This window comes from Python bivittatus, unplaced genomic scaffold, assembly GCF_059951505.1.
Source record: "Python bivittatus isolate LINGU-HERP-01145 unplaced genomic scaffold, Pbiv_v1 ctg000080_np1212, whole genome shotgun sequence".
In the NCBI taxonomy this organism is placed as follows: domain Eukaryota; kingdom Metazoa; phylum Chordata; class Lepidosauria; order Squamata; family Pythonidae; genus Python; species Python bivittatus.
Genome location: NW_028277035.1, coordinates 22,284,950 through 22,308,359, shown reverse-complemented (window position 1 = coordinate 22,308,359; position 23,410 = coordinate 22,284,950). Strand labels below are relative to the sequence as shown.

Sequence of the window (23,410 nt, the reverse complement as noted above, 5' to 3'; positions counted from 1 at the left end):
TTATAATAACAGAATGTTAAAAGCCTGACAGTTTCTCTTTCCCAACTTCTTATATCAAAGAGAGTCAAGGCAGGGCAGTCTTGAGTTCCTTTCACACACTTTCCTGTTTTCCTAGGCTAAGCTCATGTTTTACTAGTGGTTGGCACATATCTTCTTCAAGGCCATCTTCATACGCCTCTACAGCCATGAGCCAAAGATAGAGGCATTGCTGTCATTTTTGCATGCACTGTGTTCCTATTAATTTCTTTGATGTAGGAATGTAACTTTCATTTTACATCTCCTATCAACCTTGCATCTGTCCTACAACAAGGCTGGTACCCAGACTATGCTGCTGCCTAAGACAGACTATACTTACACTGCCAGTCTTGTTCCATCCCACAGTGGAACAAGTGCAAAGGAAGGCTGTGGCTATTGTCTCAAAGCTTTTTTAGAAGTTTCTGTCTCCAAGCAGGTGTTGGTGGAAAGTCCCCAAAGAAGCAATGTCTTTAGAAATAAATTTCCAGACTGGTCCTGGGGATCAGGTCTAATGTCCTAAAGCCCTGGAATAATTGAAAGCAATAAGGCAAAGTTGGCAGGGAAACATTAGAAGCTTTAGGGTTAAGCTGTTTTTCTTCCTTTTTTCCCAGTGCTGTCTTGCTCAGGTGGGTAGCTTTACGTCTGCTCTTATTCTCTGATCCCGTATCATTTTGTTTGTTTGCTTAGTCTATATTCAATTCAGTGATTTTTGGAGCATATCCACACTTAATGTTTAAGCTGCTCCTATCCTGTGTTCATGCCATTTTCACCATAAACCAGCTTAAGAAAATGCTGTCCAGATTGAGACACTTTGACAACAGCTAGCAAGGTATTCAGTTTGGATATCAAAACACATATACATGCAGGCACAACTCAGCTTTAAAATAAAATTCCTTTTTTACTGCCTTGTTGATCTCTAATGTCTTTTAGATTTATCTATGCTATGAGTATGTAATAACACAAAGCTTATAACATTTGCCTTGTAAATAGAAGGTTGCACCAACTGTGCATCACTTCATTTTTCCAATCACCTGAGATGGAAGCATTTCAGCCCTAGCTCCCAATTAGCTCATAGGTTATTTGGTCTATTCGGTTAAACTCTTCTATTCAAATAACCTTTTTTATATTTAAACCCTCCTAAGACAGAATTATACAGTCTGTAATCTCTTCCTGTAATATGGTAGTATCAACATTCATGTGTTCAAATCTGTCAATTGTGGAAAATCTTATGTGTGGCTTCACATACAGTTGTATTCATCTGTACTAGCTCATGTGTCTTGAATTATGCAGTAGTGGGTGGTGTACATCTTGAAAGAACAGTGGAAAATAAGGAAGCTATATGCATTCAGTAGCCTATAGGAGCTTCAGAGAATGGGTATCAGTAGAGTATTGGATGGTGAAGTGGGTGTATTTGCAGGAAGGAAGACAACAGCTGTTTGCAATTTCTGCAGGAAATGATTGCATTGCTGACTTAAGGTAGGCTGAAGCTATTTCTGGAAGAAGACACAAACAGAGTGGACCTCATCTTTAGCTTAAAGACCAACAAACAGTTCTTAAATTTATTGACATTTGCAAAAGAATCTCATTCATTGGCCCTGAGGAAAGGTTTGCTGGATTTCAGCCACTTAGAGCCAGCCAGACTTATAATCATTTCTTAGACAAACCTGAATCTCCGTTGTATTACCAATACAGTCTCATTTAGCTGAAAACTAACAGGAACAAGTATTTCTTTTGGAACTGCAGTGACTGAGTTAACTTTTGCATCCATTTTAGAGAACTCAAGATATAGATCTTATCGTAGCAGAATATATACTGACACATTCTGGAGGCTTAGATATTGGACCTCCAGCCAACAAATTTATGAGATCAAGTAAATTTAAAAGTTTCTCTTCCCCTGAATCCCACTTCCCTGCCTTTCACTGAAAGAGGACATTATAGAATAGTTAAGGTCACCATTAGCCTGCAGTCCTCTCACACCATGGCACTATTTCATGAATGTACATCCATTGAGAAGGAGAGAAAGGGAGGGAATATCCCATTTCAGATGAAGTATCACAGATCTCCCATTACCTTTCAATACATCTGTTAGCTCTTAAAGTGTTCCAATATTCTCCGTGTTATTGCTATCACAGCCTTATTGTTGTATGTGTTCTTCAATTCTGGTATTTTTAAAACTCTGTTCTAATGCAAAGAATAGTATAAAATAGCAAGACCATTCGGGCAGCGACAGAACCTTTTCTTTGCCTACGGTAGACTGTTTGCGTGGAGAGACATAAAGATGCTCTGGTTGTCTCAGACCGAAGACCAGATCTTATTTGATTCTTGTTTTAAACTTCTAAACTGCTTTGGGGAACCAGAATATTTTGTGCTTATGAAAAGCTGAAACGACTCTTGTTGAGCAAGACAAAGCCCCATGAGCATCAATCAAGCACAAATGTGAGAGGAATCTGAAACCCATATGTGGTATGACACACGCATCCTGTACCAGGCAGCACTGACCGGTTCCCGGCAGGCCTGTTCGATTGGAAAGCCAAGTTATTAACAGAGCACCTCAAGGGAGTCGTGCACCGCAGAAGCTACTCCTGAAACATAGAGCTTGCCAGGTGGCAGGGTGCCCTGAGCCACCATTATGCACAATGTCCCATTTGCCTCTTCATTTATTTAGTTGTTTTGGTTAGCGAATGCCAGTATTTGGATTAAAGATGAAAGTGTGCTATGTTGATAAATCAACTGGTTCTGTCAAAGAAACCCTTTGACTCTTACTCTACTCTGCCTGGCCTTCCCCCTCCTACAAAGCTGTTCTAATTCCCTGATGGACAAGGGAAAAAGCGAGCAATATTTGAAGGCTATTTGAATATCATGAAGCTAATGTAAATGTGATTTATCTATATTTGGACTTGTTCTTTCTCACAAACATACTCCGTTAAACACACACACACCTGCCCACCACTTTTCTATGCTTCCCCAAATGCAAATTCATATTCTAGTGGGGACCCCTTTGTTGGAAAATGCTAGCTTCCACTCCAGCTGAGTTTCTCCCCTCTTCCAGTCACCAGCTGCCATTACTGACACCAGCAGAAATAAAGGAGAAGCAGCCTTTTCCCAGTCCTTAACTTGTTGTATTACTGGAGCTGAGCTTTATAATTAAGAGCTGGTACCTGAGATTCCTTTTTCCTCTTTCCTTTCATTGCCTTTTATTTTGGTGTTATGCCTTTTTTATATTGAAAATCTGATCATTTTAAGAACTCCAGGACTATTTTTAGCTTAGAAGTGGTAGAAAATGCTTATTATTATTTAATTGGAATTAGGGCAAAAACATTGCATTAGAATGAATGGGAAGTTTCTTTCTTATCCAAATTATGGCATAAGAACTCTTGCTGACCTTGCCATGCACAGGGAAGGGTAAGTTCTCACCTATTATAATTGTGGTAAGACTTGTAGTGGCATGGCAGGAAAGGCTGTTGAAGGTCAAGGATGGGCAGTGCCAAGACAGAGGAGAGGCCAAAGGGCCAGGTACAAAGGTACACAGTCTTTCAGGCCAATACTTCCCCACTTCTGATATAAATTACCAACTAAATGTTTGCAGCACCTGTTTATAAATTTAAACTAAGTACTGGGGTTTAAGAAAGTACATTCAATTGAATGTACAAAAAAATCTGCATGGATCTGCTCTGAATTCAGTCAGGCTGAAGTTGTTCACATGCTGTTCTGCTGTACTTGGTTTCTCTTACATGAATACACCTCCATTCTCCGCCTGTATTTCAAAAAATGTCAGAGTTTGCTTGTTCTAAAGAAGAAAAACCCTCTCATTTAATGCCAAAAGGTTTACTGGCTTCTGTGTTTTGATGCTGTTGAACTCTCTGGCCCTTGAGCAACTTCCACCACTTTGCAACTCAGCAAAATAGCAAACTCTCCTCCTCTTTTTGCATCTGAATTTTGCCACACCTTGGGACACATCTTCTGCCAATCATTGCATAGTACCTGGGGAGAAGATGCAGCATCCTACTGTGAGACATTCAAGTGAGAAAACATTGATTGAAGTAGCAAAATCCAGATCCAGCTTCATGGAACCATTGTGCCGTGTAACTCTCTTAACTTTTTTTTTAACTGAATCCAAATTGGGGGGAAAAAATAGCTTCCACATTGAGTCATGGGACCCTGCCACCATCTTTGAATTGTGCTGAAGTGTCTGTCTCCTTGAACTTTCTCTCACTGCTGGGAAGAATAATGCAAAAGCTTTAACTTTTTTCTGGCATCCCCAGTTAAAGTTGAAAGAGCTGCCTTAATCCTCTGAGCCTGAACCAATAGGGGTCATCAACAAGTCAGCGTAGCAGTCCAACATCTGCCTTCTTACAGGGTAGCTTGTCATTGTTTTAAACCCTGCATTTAAAACTTTTTGTGTTTTGCTTTGTTTTAAAATTTGGATGGCCTCCTTGAGCCCTTGCCAGAATAGAAAGATATAAATCAAAGAAACACCGAAAAAGGCCACAAGTAAAGCTTGTTTAATCTCACATCTTTGTGATTAAGAACTACTAAGCTTGCAACATGGTTCCCAAACAGACGGTGTCCCAATTATGAATGAATCCCAGATCAGTAGCTTTAACCAACCCAAACATTTTTAATAAAGTTTCCATGAATGAAGAAGCAGCCATTCATGCACTGAGATTGGCATCTCAATTATCCATGTTCAGAGACTACGTGCTCATCTTATCTCTTTATAATCCTTGAGCTTTGCGGTATCTTTTTTCCTCCTGCTTTCTAACAAAACCCAGTGCTATACCTTCAAACTTAATTTTGGTGTCTACTGGATATGTGTTTGAAGGGATGTCGTTGCTTAGCAACAACACAGACTGGGTTGCTGACAGCTTTTTGCTGGATAACCCGAGATGAAGCATTCTCACGTAATCATTCTAAGTCATCACTCAGCATGCATTCTCATGTATTCTAACTTAGCACAGTATAAGGTAAAACTCCTTTTCCTTGTGTGCTGGCTGATCCAGAATGATCCAAAACTCCCTGTTGCAATTCGGTACTACCCACCCTGGAATGGTTGGTGAAGATGATGGAACTTGCTGAGATGGCTAAATTGACTTCTTTGATCAGAGAAAAGTCTACGTTTAGTGCTGACTGGAAACCCCTGGCAGACTTTTTGCATGAAACAGGAAAAAATGAACTTAGGATTTATGGTTTTGACGATTAGACAGAATAGATTATAGAAAAAATAAAGCTGTGTTGTAACCATAGAGCAAGAGGTAAATTTATACTTGCATTTATAACTACTGCAAAGATCAGAAACTGCTACTTTGTATCTTTTTTCTTTCTTTTCTATTTTTTCTTTTCTTTTTCTTTCTTGCACTTTTAGCTCTCTTTGATTTCTTTTTTCTTTTCTTTTTCTCACTCTACATTAGTTTCTATTAGTTTTTATCTTCCTTCTTAAAATCTTTAATAACACTATATTAAAAAAAACAAAAAATCCCTGTTGCAATTGGGTGTGCATGCAGTATAGTCCATAATAAACATCATAAATTGCACAGTAAACAAGGTGAGGGTAATTTATGCCAATCTTCCTGACAAGCTCATGAAGTAGCCTTTAGGGTTTGGTACCCACCCCTAGTGAAGCACCTTACGGCTTTGCAGCCTGCCAAATTTGGAGGCAGTAAACATCCTGCAGGCAAAAGACTTGCCAATGAAGCTCCCAGCTCTATGCCACATAACAGGGTTATTCAGTACAATGGCAGGCTTCCTTCACCACTTGAAAACTTTCAGAGAACAATTTCCATGAGCCCAGCCAGAAACAAAGCCTTGGCTGTTCCACACCACCACCACCCCATTTTTCTCTCTTGCTTTTGCTTCCTTCTCCCTTCTGCCAACTTTGTCATCCTTTTAGCATTTTTTTTTTTTATCCGCACTCAGTCGTTACCGATTCTGCAGCGACTGCCTGGATGAGTCCCTGCAGTTTTCAAGGCAAGGTGTTTCGGAAGTGGTTTGCCAGAGCCTCCTTCCTAGAGCAGAGCCCAGCTGGCGAGTGCAGGAGGCGGGGTTTATTTTGCTTCGCGCCTTTTTCGGGCCTGCGCGGCTTCCGTGTTACCAGCAACTGCTCCTGTCTCCTTTGCAAGGCACTGCCAGCATTTTTCCTCCCACCGGGGTGAGAGTCCCCATTTATCTACTCACATAAGTTTTCGACCTGCTGGGTTGGCAGGAGCTGGGGAGGAAGCAGGAGCTCCCTCTGCTGCGCAGAGTTGGGCTCGAACCGCTGAAGTGTCAACCATTTCTGGCTGGCAACTTTCAGCGTCATTAAGCCGCTGCGCCACCGCGTCCCCATATAGCTTTACTGAACCATTTTGTATGTTAATTTACATGTTTGCTCTCTGTCTCTTGTTTTCTTGCTCTCTTCCCCTTGAGCTCCCCTCTTTCCTTCCCAGCATTATGCTGTAATTATTGCTGTTCTGGGATTTGAGATGCTCAAGAGAAGTGTTCAGCCACCATTTTTAGGGGAATGCATCTAATTCACATTTCCAGGCCTATTTGCAAATACCAGCTTAGGTTCCAAGATGCATGGTTTCAAAACATTACTGTGCAATTGGCAGCTCAGAAAACATGGCCAAAAATATGTTAGCTAAAAACAGATGCACATGTAGATGTGTGTACAGAGGAAACTGCATACCGAAATGTGCATATTGTGTGAAATGCATAAGAAAATTTGGTCCGGAACAAACCCTGTTGGAAAACTTACTGAAATCAAAACTGTCAGATGTGCCCTTTGATTATCCACCAAAAGCTTCCTACACAGTCATAGTGCTAAAGGTAATGCCAGTTTCTGGTGGCTCATGCACGCATCTCCATACTATTGTCCAGGAACTGAGCGCACTGTCTGAATGTGGTATTTATTTTTTTCAAATCTTCACTGAGTTCAAGCACTAGATTATTTCCATGACTTCTGCAACCTGACATGTCCATTCTTATCAAAAGCAAGAACATTGGATGTAGTTTCTTCCTCTTTCCCCCTCTCCAATAAACATGCCCTGGCAGCACTTTTTTCCCAACGTGTCCCTATGATGTTGCCTTCATCTCGGCCCATGAATGAAACAGGTCTAAGTGGTCCTTAGCTGTGCTGGTGTGAAAGTAGTATTTTCCACCTGACTTTGATACTGTCCAATTACAGCCTCAAGATGTATAAAATCTGTTAGACTTTGTCACCTATTGTTGTTGTTGTTGTTGTTTAGTCGTTAAGTCGTGTCCGACTCTTCGTGACCCCATGAACCATATTGCGCCAGGCCTTCCTGTCCTTCACTGCCTCCCTGAGTTTGCTCAGTTTCATGCTCATTGTCACCTATTACTTTAGAGGAAAGTCAGAAAATGACAGTGATTTAAAATAGAGGCAGGATAGGGATCGACAATGGGAACAGAAAATTTCATGCCAATATAGTTTTTTGCCAGTGCAGAGATGCATGGATAGCACCAATAAAAAAAAAAAGCTCAGAATGACAAAAGGAACAGAAAACTATTTAAACCAGTGATACCAATAGAGGTGAATATGTGTAGCTCAGGGTTGAACTGTGGAGTCCCTGGGGTTCTCTGAGCTTGGTTCTTTTCTTGCAAACATTTCATTACCCGGCTAGGTAACATCTTCAGTGCTAAAATGGGATGGGGTTTGCTCTCTGTTTATGTGCTGTGGCCTGCCTTGCCAGTGTTGGTGGGGGTGGGGGTTTTGTTTTGCTTCTCTGGTAGTTCTTTGATTGGCATGTGCATTCCGATGCTTGCAATGCATTTAAAAAGGGGCAGGACTTTCATTGCCCTGGTGGGCCCACAGTTTTGAAGCTAGGGACCATTGCTAGGGATGCAGAAGGCAATAGGAATGATGAACACAGAAGCCAAATCCACCCTCACTTTTCTTGACCTGGTTGATGAGCACATGGGATTCTTGCAGGATAGATGCATGTTTTATAGATAAGTCTACTATAGGAAGCAAGGAGAATACTATTCATTTTCCCCCCAAATACATTTAGCATAGGTAGATTTTTCTCCTTCCTTTGACATGTTAAATAAATCCCAATGATTTCACACTGATGCACCCAGGGCAAAGGTAAAGGCCCACGTTTTTATAAAAAATTGTGGAAGTTTCTACTTGTTGTTCCACCTAGAAGCATGCATAAAGAATGATGTGCTCTTCACAGAAAAAGAACATGAGACATTGCCAGGTAAAGTTCTCCCACCTTAGTCCATCTTTGGCTAATTAGTATTCTCCTGAATTTTCATCAGCATTAGATTATGATACTGGATTCAGTGATGTCCAGGGTTGTAAAGTGGTTGTAGTTTGTGAGGAACTTTGCATAGCAAAAGACCAAACAAAATCATTTCTCCAAATCATATGGGTAAGGTTTCATTTTAGAGAAAGGGGGGGGGGGAACAAACTTCCCTGTGAGAATTCAAAGTCAGTAAAATCCAGATTAAAAACAACAACAGTGGAGCTCAGACCAGCCAAGAGATAAAATAAGGGATACATCATTTGACATGTAAGAGAGATTCAACCAGTGAGCGCTATGGATCAGGGTTCCTCAACCTTGTTGTCTTGAAGATGTGTGGACTTCAACTCCCAGAATTCCCCATGGCTGGCTGGGGAATTCTGGGAGTTGAAGTCCACACATCTTCAAGTTGTGAAGGTTGAGGAACCCTGCTATAGATATTCTCCATCAGCCTTTAGGCATTCTTTCAGGTATACTTCCAAAGGGAGAAAGCTCAGTAGAAAGCTATTGAGTACAAGTTTAAGACATAGGCTGAAAGGAAGAGCAACTCTGTCAGATGCATGCTTACAACAGATTCTTCTATTCCTGATCACTTATTCATGCCCCTCCTTTCAGATAGGTGGGACAGCATCCACCCTTTTGGCTGCACTCATGGCCTCCTTGCAAGGCCCACCCACCCTTGTTTACAGGAGGACGTAATAATAATGTGTTGGTGGCAGTCACAATATATGCGAAAGGAAGGCAGGTGTGCACTGTGGCTGCTTCTCATCTAATTAAGGGAAGCCATGGGCCAGATAGGAAGCAGTGACACGGAAATGCCATCTTTTGGCCAGCACCGGATATAGGCTCTGATGGATGAGGTGTAAGAAAAAACTAGCTTAGCCTTGCTTAAAGTTTATGTTGCATTTTTTCTATGTTGTACACTCCTCCAGATTGGTGGCGAATCCTATGAATGCCCAAACAATCCTTCTGAGACCATTCATTTCCCCCTTTTAGAGGCTCTCCCTGTAACTCAGCCAATGTCCTCTGTATTGCCCTGTGAATTGAACTCTTTCAGTTTTGCCTTATGCATCTGGATTGCTATCCCAACTCTGAGCCTTTGCAAAACAGTTTGGGCAGTTCTTTTGCCCTGTCTTGCAGCCTTTCTTCATTAACTGCCATTAATACGTTCAACGCTTCATAATAACACTGATGTTCCAAAAAGTGCAGAAAGATTCCATCAGAGCAAACCACCAGGGACAAATAATAATTAGGCTACAGATCCTTAGCCACCCTCAGGCACTTTGGGGAAGTACAAGCATGGGGTATAGGTGTGTGTTGGGAGGAGGTGTATTTTTACTCTCCAATGAGCAGCAGACTCGTTTTATTCCCCAGTAAGTAGCAGACAACAGATTTTAAGGAAGTTGGCAATGGTTGGAGAGAGGACATGTAACTTTTTATGTTGCGTACCAGTCTTTCCCAACCTGACATTAGGTATGATGAGTGTTATATGACTAGCAGGGAGGTCCAATATCTGAAGGGCATTAGGCTCAGGAAAGCCAAGTGTTCAATTATAGTTCATTTTATAACGTTTTATAACCTATAGTTCATTTTATAACACTGGTAAAAGTTTTGCCTAAGATCTGAAAACAATACAAAACCCTTCAAAACTTGTTTTAATAGGGCGTGAGGTGACTCCTCCCCCCTTTGTTTTCCAAATCATCTTCCTATATTCAAATGTTATGTATGGCTTGTTGTTGTTGTTCAGTCGTTGTGTCCGACTCTTCATGACCCCATGAACCATATCGCGCCAGGCCTTCCTGTCCTTCACTGCCTCCCTGAGTTTACTTAGTTTCATGGTCATTGCTTCAGTGATGCTATCTAACCATCTCATCCTCTGCCCTCCTCTTCTCCTTTTGCCTTCAATCTTTCCCAGCATCAGGGTCTTTTCCAAGGAGTCCTCTCTTCGCATTAGGTGACCAAAGTATCTGAGCTTGAGCTTCATTATCAATCCTTCCAATGAGCAATCAGGATTGATTTCCTTTAAGATTGACTGGTTTGACCTCCTAGCAGTCCAGGGGACTCTTAAGAGTCTTCTCCAGCACCACAGTTCAAAGGCATAAATTCTTCGGCGCTCAGCCTTCTTCATGGTCCAGCTCTCACAGCCATACATTACTACTGGGAAAACCATGTATGTATGTATGTATGTATGTATGGTTAGGTAATTTATATTTATGTTTACATTTATATCCTGCTGCAGTCCCAAAGGAGTCTTAGGGATTCCCAAGATAAATAATAACAAAACACCCACAGGTAAAATGAGAAAAATATAAAATGTGCATACCTGTGCACACATGCATGTATATACATCTATTTTTCCATGCTATAATATGTCATTGATGGAACAACTGGCTCCAGATGATAGTGAACTACAGCTCCAACAGCTCTGGCCAATATTATGAATGGTTAGGCATGCTGGGAGCTGTAGTTCAACAACATCTGGAAAGCCATGATTTCCTGGTTGGTACATTAGAGGGATGGTGGTGATTAAATGGAGCTGCAGATTGCCAGTCTTAGAGCCTCATAGACTTTTTTTTTTACGAAAACCCAGTGCAGGGGACCTGACCTGAATGAGAAGAAGTGCTTTCCTCTGCATATCAAAATGGTGCTGATGGGAATTGGTAGAGGGTTGTGAGGATGATATTTTGGAGCTGGAGGGGGGAGGAATGGGAAAAGTTAAACCTTTTAAAAGTTAAATCCTCCCTACATCCCTTGAAGAGGCTGTGCTTAGCTATAGTTTGTAACCAACCTAACCTCAACTTCAGCAACACATCCCTTATTTGTTAATTGTGGCACGTTCATCCGGATGGGGCTCCTCTTCCGAACCCAGGTGCTTCTTTTATTTGGGTGGCCGGAGAGCGCCTGAGTTCCCGAGACTGGAGAAAGAGGTTGCCAGAAGGACAGCCCTGTGCCTCTGGAGCTGCTAGAGGTCTGAGTCAGCCAGCCTGAGGATTGATGGCAGCTTCTCTCTGTTAGCTGTGAATGAGCTCTTTGCAGCCTGCACACATGCCCCCTCAAGGCTAGATTCTCAGCTGGTTCAGCCAGCTCTGTGCCAGCTGCTGCTGCCCTTTCCAGCCTATCTGTTCTTGGCCACACGCCACTGTGTGAGTAAGATCCATCTTGGCTTGGTGTTTGTTGAACGTGAGTGCAGACATATTGGCTTGAGATTTCCTGCTCTGGGGACCATATGCTGCTCTTTCCATGGAAGCAGGCAAGTGGGAGGCTTCAGCTGTCAGCGAGGGCAAGCTTACTGATGGGTAAAAGGAGGAAAGGCTTGGAGAATAGGACGTATGTTGCTTGCTCACTTTGGAAGCTTTCTGGGAATGAGGCTTTAGAGTCCAGGAAAGTCTGCATCCATTGGTGTGTATGTGAGCAGGTTTCTATCCAGATTCATTTCTGGTGTCACGTACAACTGAGTTTATCTGTGCGGATACCGAATTTTGAAATACATTCTATGAAATCCTGGAATTGTTTTGTACTGGTTGCTACCTGCTGCAAAGAAACACATGTAGACATATTGGTTTGAACTACCTAACATTGCTTTACCTTGGATGGAATGGCAGAAATTACTTTCCCCTGGAATCTAAATATTCTTTTATATCTGTGCAGTCCTTGGGGATCTCTGAGTTTGATTCTTTTCTTGCAAATGTTTCATTACCCGGCTAGGTAACATCTTCAGTGCTAGAAGGGAGTGGGGTTTGCTCTATGTTTATATACTATGGCATGCCCTGCCAGTGCTGGTGGGGGTGGGGGGTTTGTTTTGTTCCTCTGGTAGTTCCTTGATTAGGGTATTGTTCACTGCTTGATTGTGTGCCTGGTGGTAACCTTTATCTGGATGATGATTGCTGGTGAGGAGATGTTCTGGTCTTTTGTTTTCTTTTCTATTGTCTCTTTTAAATAGTGTGTAGATGCTGTCTACCTCTATGTGTCTGTTGATTGCTGCCTTGTCTGAATACCAAGCTTCCAAGAATTCCCTTGCATTTTTGGATTTAGCTTGGTCTAAGATACTGACAGTTTCCCAGTTAAAACTATGGTTGTCTGTCCATGTGTTGTGAGATTAAGGAGTTTTCATCTTGTCTTCTGACTGCTAGTTGGTGCTCGTGGATGCCCTCTGCCAGCCTTCTGCCTGCCTGTCCTACATAGTGTTTGTTGCAGTCCTTACACTGTATGTTGTAGATGACTCCTGTTTTTTCTTCTTGGGATACTGGGTCTTTTGGTTTACTTAAGATATTTTGGAGGGCTTTAGTTGGTTTGTGTGCTACAGAGATGTCTTGTGGTTGTAATGTCTGTTGGTGGTTTCTGAGACATTTCTGATGTATGGCAGTGTGATCCTTTTCATAGCTTGTGTTGGTTGTATTGTAGTAGGTTGAGTGGTCAGGCACTTTTTGATAAAGTTGCATGGATATCCATTTTGTTGGAAGATGTTGTGGTCTGTTTCCTTTTTCTGCTGTTCTGGGTTGCTGCAATGCATTTGTGCTCACTTGAATAATGTTCTTACACAGCTCCTCTTGTGGGAGGTTGGGTTGTTACTTTGGTAATGGAGTACTTGATTAGTGTGGGTTGTCTTCTGATAGACTTGGGTTTTTAATGTACTGTTCTTTCCTCTGCTGATGAGGATATCCAGGAAGGGTAGCGTGGTGTTGTTTTCTTCCTCTCTGGTGAATTTTATTCCTTTGAAGATGTTGTTGATGGTTTCATGTGTCTTCTCTAGTTGTTCCTTTGTTATTATAACAAGGGTGTCATCTACATACTGGATCCATACTTTAGGTTGTACTGTATGTGGGGAAGTGCTATAGCTGCTAGGCATTGCATTACAATCTCTGCTATGAGTCCTGACAGTGGTGATCCCATGGGTGTGCCTCTGATTTGTTGCTATATTTGTCCATCAAACTGAAAATAGGTAGTGAGGCAGAGGTTGATGAGGTCCATGATTCTGGGTATTTCGATCTGGGTGTATTTGGTTAGGTCGGGTGTGTTGTGTAGTACTGCTGATAAGGATTCTTTTGCTAGTTCTGGAAACAAAATAAGAGACAATAGAAAAGAAAACAAAAGGCCAGAACATCTCCTCACCAGCAATCATCATCCAGATAAGCAAAGGTTACCAGTAGGCACACAATCAAGCAGTGAACAATACCCTAATCAAGGAACTACCAGAGGAACAAAACAAACCCCCCACCCCCACCAGCACTGGCAGGGCATGCCACAGTATATAAACAGAGAGCAAACCCCATCCCATTCTAGCACTGAAGATGTTACCTAGCCGGGTAATGAAACATTTACAAGAAAAGAACCAAGCTCAGAGAACCCCAAGGACTCCACAGTTCAACCCTGAGCTACACATATTTGCCTCTATTGGTCCTTTACATCTATTTCCCCATTGAATTAGTTTTAGAAGTACTCTCTAAAAACCCAGCTTGGTAAGAAGCCTGTAATCTTTTTCCATTTTGGAGATGGACATCATATTTAGACCTTTACAAAATCAAAACTGGGTTACGTTTTCACAGGTAGAGGTTGAACTGGTAGAATTACTGATATTTGCAAGCAAGTTGTGGATGCCCTCATATTACAAGTGCTAGAATGATCATGGCCAGTCACAAACTGAGATCTACCAGAAGGAAAAGTGGCAAGGTCACTTTCTGTAACCCTGTTTAGCTTCCCAATTGTACTTTATCACTTTGATTTACCTTTGTCTTTGGTGGGGGGGGGGGGGTGCAAGTGGCACACTGCCAGACAAAACTTTGGGTTTAGAATGGAGCAGTCAGCAACATGCTGAGACATTGCCCCATTTATCCATTGAGAGACAGCTGGGCAATGTCTCAGCACGTTGCTGACTGCTCCATTGTAAGCCCCACTCCTTTCTCCCTCCTGGTTGCATGACTCAGAGCAGAGTGTGTGCTGTGCTTTCCATTGCACACATAAGCAGCACTTTTTGTAGTTGTAATAAATAAGGATTAATTAATGGATGCAATATAGGTTGGGCCAGATTTCTTATTCCAGTTTTGCTCTTTGTGTTGTGTGTGCCTGTACACATATTTCAATTATCCTAGTTTGTTTTCTCAGATTTTCACTAGTCATGGTTACCAGATGAGTCATGGTTACCAGCTCAGCTATAAGCAGCAGGTTGCATACTGTCATCTATATGGCTGTATACTGTCATCAGGCTATATTTATCACTCTCATTCTGTTGTCCCTTACTTTATATTAATCTTCTAAATTGCTTGCTTGCTTGCTCTCTCTCTCTCTCTCTCTCTTTCTTTTTCTTTCTTCAAAACACTCTTACCCTGCCTGTGGAATCATTGGACTTTGACTCCTAGTACTGTGGCTGGGAATTCTGCGAGTTGATAGACAACATAGCTGTAAAACGTCTGAGTTGAAAAAGCTGGTCTGTACAACTCTAGTATGCTTTTACTGTTATTCTCAATTACAAGGGCCATGGAAGTAACACATTCACTATATCTGCTACAGATGTTTCTTCCATCTCTAGCCACTATCTTTAAGAGAAATGTCTGCATTCTACTTTAGATGGACCACTTCTGCTTTTGTGATAGTATGCAATCTTTTTTAAAGATTGACTTACTATAGCTTCATACATTGTGCCTATGTGGCACACCCCAAAACACATGAATCTGGGACTTGTCCTAACACAGAGCATTATACATCACTGAAAAAGAGTGATGGGAACTACATCAATCACCATGGAGACATATAGGAGAAAAAAGATTTTCACAATCAACCTCTTACCTGGTGTGGGTCTTCCGGGCTGTGTGGCTGTGTTCTGGAAGTTTTGTTTCCTAACGTTTCGCCAGCATCTGTGACCGGCATCTTCAGAGGGCAGGAGCACAGACAGGAGCAGTTCTCTCTGTGCCCAGGATGATGTGACCCTTTTGTGGGTATTTATAGAGATCAGCGAGGGTGCCTGGTAGGGGTGGGGTTGGTTTAATGAGTGGCTGCTTGTTTTGGTGTCAGAATATGTGTGTATCTTCCTGGGGGTTAGGCAGGGTTTTTTCTATTGAGTTGTTAACGAGTGGCTGCTGAGGGTGATTAGCATGTTCATTGTGTGAATTGTTCACACGTCCCAGTGGTTGAGCTGAGTTCGTTGACCTTTTGCAGGCTGTATTTTTCAGGAGTGGTAGCCAGGTTTTGTTGATTTTTAGAAGTCTAAAAAAGAAGTCTGGAAACAAAACTTCCAGAACACGGCCACACAGCCCGGAAGACCCATGCCAGCCATCGTATTCCAGCCGTGAAAGCCTTCAACAATACAACCTCTCACCTGTTTAACAAGGCTCAGTAATCAACATTCATTAGCAATCTTCAGCTCTATAGCATTTCTAATGTGCTTATCAACAGAACATTAAATCGGTAGACATATGATCCAGGTTGATTATCCAAGCTCAGATGGTCCATATACTTCCATTAAATAAGCAGTGGGTTTAAAGACCATTTCACATATGCATGGAAATTCTGTTTTATTAACAGGGAAGGGCCCAGTATTTTTATTTATTTATATACCACCCAGCTCCCAGGACTCCAGGCAGTTTGCAAACTAAACATCATAAAAGCATCACATAAAATCCTAAACAATCATCCCATCCAGTAGCTGGAACAAATCACCACAACCTAAATGTCAATAGCATAATTCTCTTCTTTCTCTCTCTGTTTTGTATTTATATTTCCAAAACCTATATGCAAAATGAAGGGATTAAAAAACGGTTTTTGACAGTAGCAGTTATAGTAAGGAAGAAAATAATAGCATTTTTTTAAAAAATAGAAAATTTGACTAAATCTCAAAGAATTGCAGGAAGACAACTTCAGTTTTGTCACTTACTAATAATTACTTACTATACCATTTTCCATGAGCTTTTCAATCCAATTTAAATATGTATAAATATCCATGAACTAAAAAAAGACAAAACAAAAAAATGCAATATAGTAATACAATTATTTTTTCTTATTTTCTAGAGTACCAAAACTAATAAAATTGTGTTTATAAAAATTAGTTCAACCAATCTTCAAACAACAAATTAAATTGATACTATAGGGATTCATATTGTCTGATCTCACCTCTCCAGCAATACAAAAATAGTTCAAAAGCTAAGACTGGATAAATTTTGTTCAGTCAACTTGTAAGTCTTGGTAAGCACTTGTCCTTCCAAGAGGACATACTGTAATCACTTTTTTTCCCCACAACAGATTAGACCCAATATATTCAGAGCTCATATAAACACAAATTTCAGATTTTGATAACATAATTTAACATTAACATCTTTAAACCTTAATTTCCTCCCAAGAACCTGGTTCACCATTGTAACAATTACTGATGGTCATGACCAAAGCATACACATATTAGGAAGGCTGATAATATCTGTTAAGTCCAAGAAACTTAAACATAATTTTTATTGGACTAACCTGGTTTTTAAATCATAAGCAGGTTTAATGTTTCTCAAAACCTGAGGCTATTGATTTTGTAATATGGATACTCCAATTCTCTATCCCAAAGTACTTGTACATTTCTAAATTTATTTTTATGACATTTTAAAATTGTTGATAATATCAAGATTCAATCTCTATAAAAACTTTCTTCAAAGTCACTGGATTTTCAGAGGTTGCTAAAGTATCTGGACCAAACAGTGCTCTAATTCTATTCAGATGATTTGGGTAAATCATATTCCTTTCGTAAGTTTTCACAGGCTTTAAAAGTGTCATTACTAATTAACTGATTAAGACCATTAACCATTTTCAACCCACATTTTCCAAAATAATAATGAGGATTGGTTTAATGTGTCAGTTGCTCATGAAAAATAAGATCAATTTTTCATTTCATTTCCAATAAAGCCCAAATGTGTTCACCCCCCTTAAGTGCTGGGGGGGGGGGGGAATACAGAATTCCCACACTTCTTGGAACCAAGTATTTTCCAGAATTTTATGGGTGCCAAGTAATTACTCTCACGTTGGCCCATAAAGAAAGCCTTCCTAGTAGATGTAAAGTATGTGACTATTTCATTGAATATATATGCACACTGTGTTACCAAACAGTGGGAAGTATTTCCCTAATCCATTCCTTAGTCCTCCAACAATCACAGGATATTTAACACATTTTGCCAAGTCTTTGTTCATAGTCTTTGGCAACTCTTTGCACCATGAAAATTTTGTTTTTCTTTTTGATTGCTCCTATGCCACAGTGAAACATTCTGTTAATTCATAAGACAAATCAAATGTTGCTCCCAGACTGAGTTAGACTTGCCATTTTCTTCTGCTGCTTATCAACATTTGCAAAGGAAGCGATGTCTAGCTCCAGATGGTAGCAGGACGGGGCTATTGCTTGAGTGGGAGAACACCAGGCAACTTGAAGCTGATAGGTTATTCAAAATTCAGAACATATCCTAGAAGAAAGTAATACAAACCTCTTCCTTACTGTTACCAGAAAACCTATGCAGATCTGTCTTATTGGGAATTACCTCTGACTTGAAGAGTAGCCTAAGTAAGCCAAACCAAGCCAAACCAGAGAATACATATTCCAATGTAGGTGGTGGTGAAGGTCAGAGGGACATCAACATAGAACATGAAGCTGAACTGCATTTAAGTGATTAGTGATTTAAATTATGTAGTAGCCTCTCTGACTGGTTGGAGCACTGACCTATTTAAGTCCTCTTTGCTAAATGGGTGGGGGGGCAACCAATTATAGCTTCTAAGTAAATATATAAACTTCATTCACAGACAAATGGTTGCCATTTTGGGCATGGCCAGTCATCAAAAAACAAAATAAAACAGGCTGACAGTGTCACAAAACACCCATTGACTAAAAGGTGAACTAGCCCTTAGGATGTTCTCTATTGCTCCAGTGGGGCTTGGGGGAGTGTCAATTATGCAAATCAACAAGATGCTGAAGGTTGGGTGCTTTGATTTACAGTAGGTAGGTTTCTTATATTAAAGGATGCTATAAAAAAAGAAGGTGAGGTAGGGAGACACTGAACATCCAGGCATAATGTTACTATCCCTGATTTAGCTACCATGATTATAGCATAACAGGCAGGATCTATTAAGGAGGACAGAGACATGAGAGGGTGATGTTAGCTTCCTTTCCACTTAGTCCTCCCTCTTCACAAATTCCTACCATTCTCTTCCTCTTAAGCCAGCAATTTGTTTTTGCCCAGCTGGATTGGTCAGCTGTCTCAATAACTACCAAGGAGTTACCTAGTCGGCTTCTCCCAGCAGATCACTGATGGCAATTATTGGGAAAGGCTCCTGATTGAACAATGAATAATTTGCCACAGAGGCAGACAGGCTGGCCAGATTATGCATATGTGTGTTCTACTGCTTATTGACACACTCACCAATGCACTTCTTTGGAAAATAAGCAGACAGTAAGGAAGTGAGCAGAGAAGACTGTGACCACTGATGAGATGTTGGAGGACGGAACCGAACCTGCCCTGTCCCCCTTAGGTGCAGTGATGGGACTTGTTCCATTACTGCTAGGGTTGGTATAAGACAAATATGCTGGGCTTATCAACATCTGCGTGGGGACAGGCAGGTGGGTGGCCATCCTGTCCTTAGCTTCAGGCAGCAGAATGTCCTGAGGACTGAAAGAAGGGTAAGAATGGATTTGTTCTAAGTGGGCAAACAGTTTTAAACTTCAAAGGGAATTATCCTTATCCAACTTACATTTCCATCAAAGGCCAGGTAAGAAGATTATAGATGTTTTAATGGACCATGAGAAAGCTGGTACTTTTTGACCTGGCTCCTCTGAAGCACCTCCTGTGTGGTACCCAGGATGAACCTTTATCAGCTTCTTAGAGCCATTCTTGCTTGTATACTGCTATATATATCTTGGACTTAGCAACTGCCATGCAATGTGGATTTTCCTAAAAGGATGATTTACAGGCCAATTACCGCAGAAAATGGGTTGGAATTAATGTGATTAATCATTCATTAGCTTCGGCTCCCATCATTATATGAAAGCAATGGAAAGAATAGCTATGAAGCCGGCCTTGCACGTGTTTCAGCAGGTGGTGCACCTGGCTGACCTTGTCTGGACTTTGAAGCTAAGCAGGGCTGGACCTGGTTAGTATTTGGATAGGAGACCTCCAGGGAATACCAAGGTGCAGGATTGACTAGGAAATTGAAAACAGTATCCTAGAAGAAAGCAATGGTTCTGTTACCAAGAACTCACTAGAAGTTAAGTTTTCCTTGAAGGAGGCTTTATACTTCAGGCTGTATACCCAAGAGTGATCAAGGTGGGTAGATTGCTTGCCAAAAAAGCCACTCTAGAGAAGAGACTGCCGCACCTCCAGTGCCCTTTTGCTGGTGGTTTCCTGGTCATTTATATACAATTATGTTACCTCCCATTGCCAGTATGCATACATCAATGGGCACAGTAATTATGTACCGCCTATGGGGTAAATGTATGGGCATACCTTGGCACACATAACACAATTAGTGCTGTCCAGAAAAAATGATCCTGTATTTTTATTGCCAAATCACATTCAGGTTGCTTTTGAAATTTCTTTGAAGACATTCTTATGGGTGGCGTATGATATTCTTGCATGAATTTATTTACAAGCTAGCCAAGAGATGGGGATGACTTATCTTTCAGAGAACAATCCTCTCTGCAGAGGTCTGCAGCTCCCTGTATTCTCAATCTCAAATCCTATGGAAAGGCACCATGAGGGAATGGCAAACCACTTCTGAAATCTTGCCAAGAAAACTGCAGGGACTTGTCCAGGCAGTTGTCAGGAGTGCATACTGATTCGAAGGTACCAAAAAAAAAGAAAAAAAATTAGCTGCAGAGTATACCTCATGATCCTCATACTTACGGTACACATCCATGTGCCTTGTTTCAAAACATACTGACTTTTTTTGCTCTTCAACTGCATGATGTGTGTGAAATCTGCCACAAATACTCCCAGAAACAAAGATTGTTCAGCATGCCTTTTGCATCATCAAGTGCCTCCTCCAAGCACTTCACAAAATTAATTACAGGTAGTTAATTAGATCCGGCTGTACTGCTGTGAGAGCAGATAACTCAGAGATGCCAACGCATCATCCAGGGACAGAATTATAAAGCGGGTTGCCTGCTTGGGGGGCAGGATAACTTTACAATTAGGTATTCCTGGTGGGGTTCTGGTGCTTTCATTTTTCTGCACCCTTGTGGAACTCCAAAGTGGAGACAGGGTTGAAATGTGTGACAGATGAGGGATGCCTGGAAATCAAAAGGATGGGTATGATTATTTAATAGATTTTAAAACCATTTTTTTCAGAATGAATGTATTCTCCTAAGTCAATTTGCAGTAGCCATATGGAAAGCTGGTGAAAATTATAACTAATAGCTTTTTCCTGTCTTTTGTACTACTCAGAGTTAAACGGCATGAAACATTAAATAAACACCGTGCAACTGTCTTTCTTGTTTTTGCTTCTGGTAGTGTAAATGCACAAATATTCAATTCTAATTAAAACCTCTGAACATAGGTGAGAGAGTCACCCATTGCTCCAGCTACTCGCTTTGCAAAATTCTCAGTTTGCCCCTGCTGAAAAGTAAAAAGAAAAAAAAGGAATTTCACTGCCCCTCCCTTTTCTCATGATAATGATTTGTGTGGGGCCGAGGAGGCAGACAAATCTCTGCTTTGTGGACAAAACCCCTCAATAGGATCATGCTCTCAGGCTTGCAGTGTTGCTGGGATAGACAACTTTGTGTTCTGAAATTGTTTTGGATGACAACTTCCACAATCCCTTGCCAATAGTCGGGCCAGCTGCGGGTGTTAGAAGAATAATAGTTTGTCTCATCTACCTCTGTGGTAGATAAATAAAAATCAGAAAGGCAGCTGCGTACTGTGGATGTAATGCTTCGTGTAGTTTGGCCCTTGTACTCCATCTGCTACCCATTGTTTTTAATCACAGTTTAATTTACACCCACCTCTCTGAACTCATCCAGTTCAGGACATGTGGTCCTCAGTTTGATTCCAGCAACATGAAGCAATTCTAACCTAACCATTCCCCCGCTATCCAATATGTTATGTCTCTTTTCAGTCTGTTCTGGTCTCTCTTTTAAGCTAGTTTGTGTCCTCTCTCCTCTAAATTACACTCTGCACCAGGTGATTCATTGATTAAGGCAGTCACCGTCCGCCCTCATCACGCCCAAAAGCGAGTTTATAGATCTCTTTTTACAACAGCCATTTCTGCCAGTTATGCCGATAATTGGTCAATGCTTTAGAGCGTTTAGGAGAATCACGCTTCCTGCATTTGTACAACGTGTAACCGCTTAAGGCAGCCATCATGCCTTTAGGACTCTGAATATGCAAAAGGGTGTGCTGGATGGGCCCTCCATTTCAGAAGCAAATTGTTTGCTTCTGGCACTCCAGATATTGGATTCTGCACTAGACAGTCCTGTTCCTAATGATCCATTGTATCAGCATTTCATGCAGCAAATATATATGCACACATGTCTGATTGTACCATAGACACAGACACGCACATGTATAATCCCACCGTGAGTTTGCTGTGGCTGTTTTGTTCCAGAGAGAAAGCTGCATTAATTTTAATTCATTTATTCTATAAATAAATAAACAAATGGCAATTGCACAAGGAGGGGAGAGTTTCTTGTAGCTGCGCTGTAATGAAAGCAACATTGTCTACATGTTTGACACATAGCACAGTTTCATGTGAGGATATTACAAGATAAAACAACTAACTAGTCCTTGCAACTAATGAACAATCATTCATTCATTCATTCATTCATTCATTCATTCATTCATTCATTCATTTATCTGATTTCTGTAGTCGCTAGTCTCAACAAGCGACTCTAGGCAGCATACAATCATAAAACATACTTATTTATCAAATTCGTATACCGCTGTAATGTCCAAGGTGTTCCAGTAGTTTACAACAGCAGCAGATTAGAATAGCAAATACTAATTCCCCAAATTAAAACATCCATGGTAGGAATATGTGACTTACCAAGATAATTTAATTCAATTTAAAATGGAGTAGCAAGCAGTTAACATTAACAATAAGCATAGACAGGGCTATTTCACCTAAGTCCTCAAATGACCTCCATCTTACCAACTTCTGGAAGCTCACCAAGGAGGACGAGGCAGCGGCAGCAACTTATCTAGCTTCTAGAGAGGCTGTTCTACAAAACAGGTGTCGTTTCAGAAAACAGCGAACGTTAATATTTAGCTTTTGTTAGTGAGAACTAAAAAACATGATCCCTATCTGGGGTCACTTTGAAGATTTTAAGAGCCCAAGGTAATTATACTTATTCAAACAAAATCAGACTTTTCTGCAATAAGCACATTTTATCCAGCATTACTTACCTTACGTTAATAGTATGAATATTTCTTCCTTCCTGGCCCCACATTCTAGACTCATGCAGCAAACGGCTTTCAGTCAGCTGTCCCAAACTGGTGTCAGGCTTTTCCAAACTGTGTTCCATGGAATCTAAGGGTTCCATGAGAACTTGCTAGGATTCCATGGGAGAGTAAGGGAGAAAAAAAAAATCACTTGATTACAGTCAATTTCCTATCATTAGAGCTTAGCCTGTGGGTTCCAGGGTTCTGGGATTTTTTTTTTTTTTAAGTAATAGGATCTGTGACGTGAAAAAGTGTGAAACCCTCTTGCTTGAGACATGCTAGATTTCGACCTCAGTAATTTCTTATGAAAGTTGAAATCTAAAACATCTGAAGAGGTTGGAGAAGACTGCTTTAGCCATTGGAGGGATGGGTTCAAAATAGTCAAGATGACACCTGTGACTGTGCAATTGAAGCCCCACCCCTTTTTACGTGCATCTTGCATGGGACACACATAAAAAGGGGGCAGGGTTTCATTCTGGCAGTGGCAGCCATCATCTTGGCCTTTTTAATTCTGCCCCCCCCCCTACACACACACACATACTGTGGACATCCCTGTTTCCCACAATAAAATCACTTGGATGGCATCTCTGTACCATATATGGTATACCACTAATTTTATAAAGAATGTCTCCAATTCTTAGAGACATGTTGTGTCTGCTGATAAATTATGGCAGAATAGCTACTGTCCATTATTCTTCCAGTCGTAGCCATTTCTGCAAATATGATGATTTGCAGAAATTGTTTGCAACACATCACTATCTATGATCAACG

General features: G+C 41.0%; 1 protein-coding gene across 12 annotated transcripts in view; it reads left to right on the top strand.

Annotated features, from left to right (window-relative positions):
• Positions 1-23,410, top strand: part of ABLIM3 (actin binding LIM protein family member 3) — a 153,683-nt gene that overhangs the window by 48,045 nt on the left and 82,228 nt on the right. The window lies entirely within an intron of this gene.